We start from the raw sequence: 6000 nt of genomic DNA on the forward strand, positions 1-6000 counted from the left end.
CAATTAAAAATCTGACACTATTTACAAAATCATAAACATTTGTACACATGACACCTGAAAATTATCTTGTATAATGTATTATTCTAGAAGACTCAGAAGTAAAAACGGGAAAAAAAATCCCAGCCCATACACCCAGAGGAAACACATTCCTTACTAGGCATGTTTATCCAACCAAACCATGAGAGAAGGCCTGACACAATGAGTCTATACCCCATTTTACAAACAAAGTGGCAATTAACTTCCTAAAACTCTGTATCTTTCAATGACCATTAAAGTTCTGTCATTTTGGTTAAAGTTAATTACAGAACTCACCTAAGAACAAGTCAAAAACCTTTCCCAGTTCACTGTCCCTATCCTTTTTTCATTGCACTGGTTCCAGAGTCTCTGTGGGATTAATCCTCTCCCATTTACTTCCCCTTCAAAAATATAAAACTATTGTCCCATAGCAATTGTTTTCTCAAGTCACACCAGGATTTGTCCATGCAGAAGCAAAACTGTACTCCTGACCCTAACTCAAGTTGTGGGGTTTTTGGTTTTGTTTCTAAATAAGCAAAACATCCTGTTTCCACTTCAGGGTAAAATTTGAAAAAAGAAGGCACACCATTTTCCTATGCATTTATTGAGTTCATACTCAACTCATTGAGTTGTCCTCCCTGTATGATTTACTACTCCACAGAATTTCATTTGCTCAAGTCTGCTAGACTAGAGATAACAGGGGTTTTGTTTGTTTCTCCTCCCTTAGCCCCAAGCCCTTTCCTACACAAGTCCCTGGGAACAGACCAAAATCTAAGGCTCATAACCAAACTGCTAGATCACTAAGCACGTATTTGCATTTTAGCCATTTACGATATGGTTCAATCATTGCCTTTAAACTTAAGACATTAAAATTCCACTAAAATGAATGGTTGAGTTCACAGTTTGATGTGGCTGCAGACCAAAAGATTAATCTTAGTGAATGCTGCTTTCAATTCCTTGAGTTTTATAGCTTGGCTGACTTTAAATAACAAATATTAATTGTTTAAAGCTCAGGAATACTGAGGTCCCTTGCAAGCTAAATTTGGCAATGAACTTATGAATCAGGCAACAGTCATCCAAATGACTAATGTGTAAACAAACAAGTGAATCTACTGCTAAAATCCACTTTCTTTCAGATTATCTGGCTCTTCAAACTAATCTGAAAGTTCTAAAGACAAACAAGAAGGAAAAAAACACAAGGGGGGGGGGGGGGGGGGGGGGAAAGCGAGGAAAGAAAGCAAGATGCAGAGGCAGTGAGAGACAGACAGACCAGAGAGACTGACTACATCCAGGAACACTGTGCTGAGTCACTGACTGAAGGTTAGACAAGAGGCTCTGTACAATCAGCCATACCAAGGTGTCCTAGTGAATTTAAAAAGATTATGGATTATATGATCATGTATGCTTCCAGAAATACACAGGGGAAAAAAGGAGGGGAAAAAAGGGGGGGAAAAGAAAATAAAGAAAATAAAGAAAATAAAGAAAATAAAGAAAATAAAGAAAATAAAGAAAATAAAGAAAATAAAGAAAATAAAGAAAATAAAGAAAATAAAGAGTATTTTGTGTATTTTGTGCCATTGAATCCATGTATTTGTCAATGGCTCCTAGAGGAAAGACAAGAGAGCCAAAAACCTGGCTTGGTCTACTGAACACACAGATCAAGAAGAATGCTGCAAAAATTAAGGTAAGATAAAAATAAATCCACAGAAGAGTGCTCTTCCTTTTTGCCTTGAGGATCACTTGCACTACATTCATTGATCTTAACTGAACATCAAGAAACATCACATTGTCACAGGTCATGGCCATAACTCCATTTAAATCATTAACAGTCTTGCAACAAACTATCAGTAGGAATAATGTTTCCAAGCAATGACCAAAATCATATTACAAAGTCTGGAGCAGATGGATGATGATGGGAGTCTCCCCATAGTCCTTACACTGTTTCATCCATATTGCTGTCATTTGCTGTGCCAGGAAACAAACACCTCTCCTTCTGCAAGCTCCATGTTTGCCACCTCCCAGCCCCCTGAGAACAGCCAGTACTTCAACCTCATCTCCCTTTATTGTACAAAAATCCTTAAACACAGGAATGAACGCAGTTTGCTGATGGAGATCACCCAATTGCACCCGAAACAAGGAGCTTTCTAGCTCCACTTTCTAGCTTTAATTATGATTCACTTTTCATAATCATCAGCAAGTGTTAACATTCAACTACAATATCCTAAAGACAGAAATGCAGCTTTTTCCGTTATTTGGCCACCTGCTACATGGTGGGGGAAAGCAGGTATCACTACCCCAGATTTCACATATTATTGGGAAAAGTCAAGAGAGCTTTCACAAGTATGCTTTAAGTGTCACTGTAAGTAACCTGCTTGGTAACAGAGTTCTAAAACTATTCATTAGCTTCTTTTCACATATCAAGTTGAAATACATGAAAACTGTGTGTACAGGAATGGAGAAAAATTGAAAACATAGTTTATTTATTTTTCAAATTTATTTCAAATATTATTTATTTTTTAATAAACATCATTTTCTCCAGCTCTAAATCCACTTCCAAGAAGTTAAGTTACTGAAAGACAAATCTGATTTTAAACAACTAAACCCAATAGCCAATTACATCTCTCTAAATTCCTGTGAGACAAATATCAACATGATATTCAATGGAACAATTCCCTGGCCACATGGAAAACTAATCTGTGAACAGATTCCAATGCTAATTTCAATGCGGTAGGTAGTTGCAATAAAAACAAAACAAAAACCACAACCAAAAGATCCATTTCTCCAACATAGCTGAAATGAAAAATTCATATGATGGAAACCAAATTTTTCTAGCTCTTATCTAAGCTATAAATCAGGAAATAAAATAATACAAATATAGCCAACAGACTATATGCCAACAAGTGCTTAAAGAAAATACTTGAAAACCTAACTAAAGCATTCAGAATTTAAGAAACAGAACTTGCTTTGAAAAGTGCTGCTCATTAATCAAATTATAAAGTATGGTGCATCTGCAAGTGTCCTGAGCACTGAATATGGAATATTTAATATGGGCTTTAATTCCACAGTGAATCATCTGCTACCTTGTAGAATACATCAGGAAAAGCAAATAACCAGCAGCAGAACCACCAAACAACCTCCCTCCCCAGAAAAAAACCAAAAAAACAAAACAAAAAAACCAAAAAAAAAAAAAAAAGAGGACAAAAAGGACACAAATACAACAGACTTGATAACACTTACTGTATTTCTGTGTCCCTCTTGTCTTGTTTTGCTATTTAACAGCTTTCCTTCTTGTTATGTACCTGAGATTAAGAGGTATAAAATACTATTTCAAAACCTGCTATCTCATTACTATTTTTTGACTTCTTTGCAAATTAAAAGTACTACTTGGAGGGGAAGGGACTACAGTTTGGGCATAAAGTATTTCAGGTTCCAATTCATGTCTGAGTATTTTACATACAGTAGAGGGAAGAACCTGTTGCCTGATGCTACAAAACCATCTAATCTAGCAGTGCTATATTGATCAGCTCCATTCCGGCATCAATTAAATACTTAGCAGAGTTATGTAAAGGAACAGGAGGATAAACTGCACCCTCAGTACTGAAGCTAGATTCATGTTAAATCAGGTCATAATGCACACTCACAGCTTTTAGTGCAATGTACATGTTGCAAGTTATTTCAAACGCCCACAATTCAGATTTTGGAAGAAAAACGCCTCAGCTAATTTATGTTAAATTTTTAACAGTTACAATTATTATGTATGTATATATAAAAAGGAAATCCATCAAGGAAATGTCTTATGAAAAACATTTTAGATATTCTTGATTTGGAGACAGCAATCTAAACAGATCAAAAACTGACTTGCTCCTTTTATTGTAAAGACGTGTTACGACAAAACCAAAACAATGAAAGAAAACCTCGCAGAGCATTATTCTTCATGAAATAGCAATCATTAGCCACACCATAATAATGACTATAATAGAAAAAATGTTTAATTACAATACCACTCTTACTCCCCCAAAAAAAATGATTATACCAATTTGTTGCTATGAGTACAAATTATGACTCCCAAATACAGCAGGAAAGCTAAAAGGTTCAGTATCATCTCACAACAGGAAGACAAAACTTTCAAGTGCTGTAGGGCAATATATTATTGTGCAGAAGACAAGGTACTCAAGTCAAGTACCTCAGTATTTGCTTCTAAGAGCTCAGTAGAGCAAGACTTTCAAAAAGCAGCTTTACCATCCTCTGCAACACACACTAAGAGCTAGTGCAAGGCATTATGAACACATGCAGAAATATGTGTAGCTCTGTATCACACAGGTAAGGGAGAGACTTGCATACACCAACCAAAGATATTCACTGAAAACCCACCACTACTGCACGTAGAAAGGTAAAAACAAGACTGGAGACTAGAAAGAAAAACAAGCCCCACAAGAGACAAACTTGGTACACAGTATTGTATCTGGACTTCAGTACAACCATTCAAGAATAAGGGAGGCCATCAGCACTTCATAAAATTGCACTGACTTGCTAACTACCCTTCCTGAATTATTCCTACAAACAATAAAGCTTTCCTACTTTTTTCACCACTCCCCCCAACAGGTATCTTTTCAAATTATTCATTTTTCTAACAAAACAGTTGGCCTATGCAAAAGAGAATTTGCTCACGGAAGTCACTAATGTCTCGATTTGTACTTTTTCACAAATCTAAGATCATCACAGGAAAAACAAATACCCGCTGCTCTTTCGGTGTTAGAACACTATTTACCATTAGGTAATAAAAAGACAAGGCTCCTATATAAGGTTTTTTCAAGCCTGCTGTGATTCCTTACCTTTAATGTTACCTCAAAACACTATTGAAGTAAGAAGGGTTTAGCTTTCAACAAGGTATTACCAGACACTCTTAAAATAAAATAAACTGCTCTTCCATATGAGTGAAGGTTCTAGTCTGAATTAATTATTGATGAAAAGATTAAAATACATGACAAACACCCTGCCCCAAGCACAGGAATATATGTCTAGTTTCCACAGTGAAAAGTTACCAATATGTCTTCCCCACTTCCCAAAAAACTGTACCCATACCAAGGTTCTTCAATAATTCCATAAATAAATCAAAAAGAGTAGGTAAACAAAGATAGTAAAGTTTGCTGATAACAAAACAAAATTTTAAATAATCCTAACTGTTAGCGCAGAGTCGCAAAGGAAGTTCTCCATGAAATTGGTAATAAAAGAATAGATAAAATTTGGTGCAAATAAATACAAAATGAACATGTTCAAAAATAACTTAATGTCATAACAATGTGGTAACTATGGTGCAACGTAAGAGAAAATACTATTTTTCTACACAGTTTTTAAAAGAGTATCACTTCACAGCTCAGTGACAATCAAAAAAATGACTTAGTAACAAGTAAGAAAGGAACAGAGAATAAATCTATCATTACGTGAGGCAGAAATTTACAGTATACCCTCCTCTTGACTAGTGCATGTAGTCATAATCACCCTAACTCTGAAGGTATACAGAAGCAGAAAGATTCAGGGAACGGCACCAAGAACTATCCACAGGTTAGGAGCAGTTGCTATACAAGCAGATACGAATAAACTACAATACCCCAGCTTGGTTGAGGAGAACATAGAGGTGGCATGTAAAATAAAGGTGTTCGTGGGGAAAAGAATAAAAATTATGAAGTACATCAGTAACAAGCAATCATTACTATTTGGAACACAGGAACATGGTGGAAATCAGTTACATCACTGGGCACCACATATAAGACAAAAAAATCAGTAAGTTTTAGGACAAAATCCTAAGAATTACTGTCAAAACTATAGCCAAAGCCAGAAAAAAAATCACAAATATCAGAGAGCAAGCCCACCAATAGCTGTAAGGACTATGTCCAAACTGTTGCCTCTGTCCAGGAAACCTAAGCCAAGAGCTGGGGTTTTCCTAAGAGAGGACACAGTAAAGGTGGCAAAATATTTGCCCTATAC

At 35.9% G+C, this 6000-nt stretch overlaps 1 protein-coding gene across 5 annotated transcripts in view; it reads right to left on the reverse strand.

Annotated features, from left to right (window-relative positions):
- The window catches only part of TCF12 (transcription factor 12), a 160211-nt gene that overhangs the window by 110438 nt on the left and 43773 nt on the right, over positions 1 to 6000 (reverse strand). The window lies entirely within an intron of this gene.

This window comes from Corvus brachyrhynchos, unplaced genomic scaffold (assembly GCF_000691975.1).
Source record: "Corvus brachyrhynchos isolate BGI_N302 unplaced genomic scaffold, ASM69197v1 scaffold200, whole genome shotgun sequence".
Lineage (NCBI taxonomy): Eukaryota > Metazoa > Chordata > Aves > Passeriformes > Corvidae > Corvus > Corvus brachyrhynchos.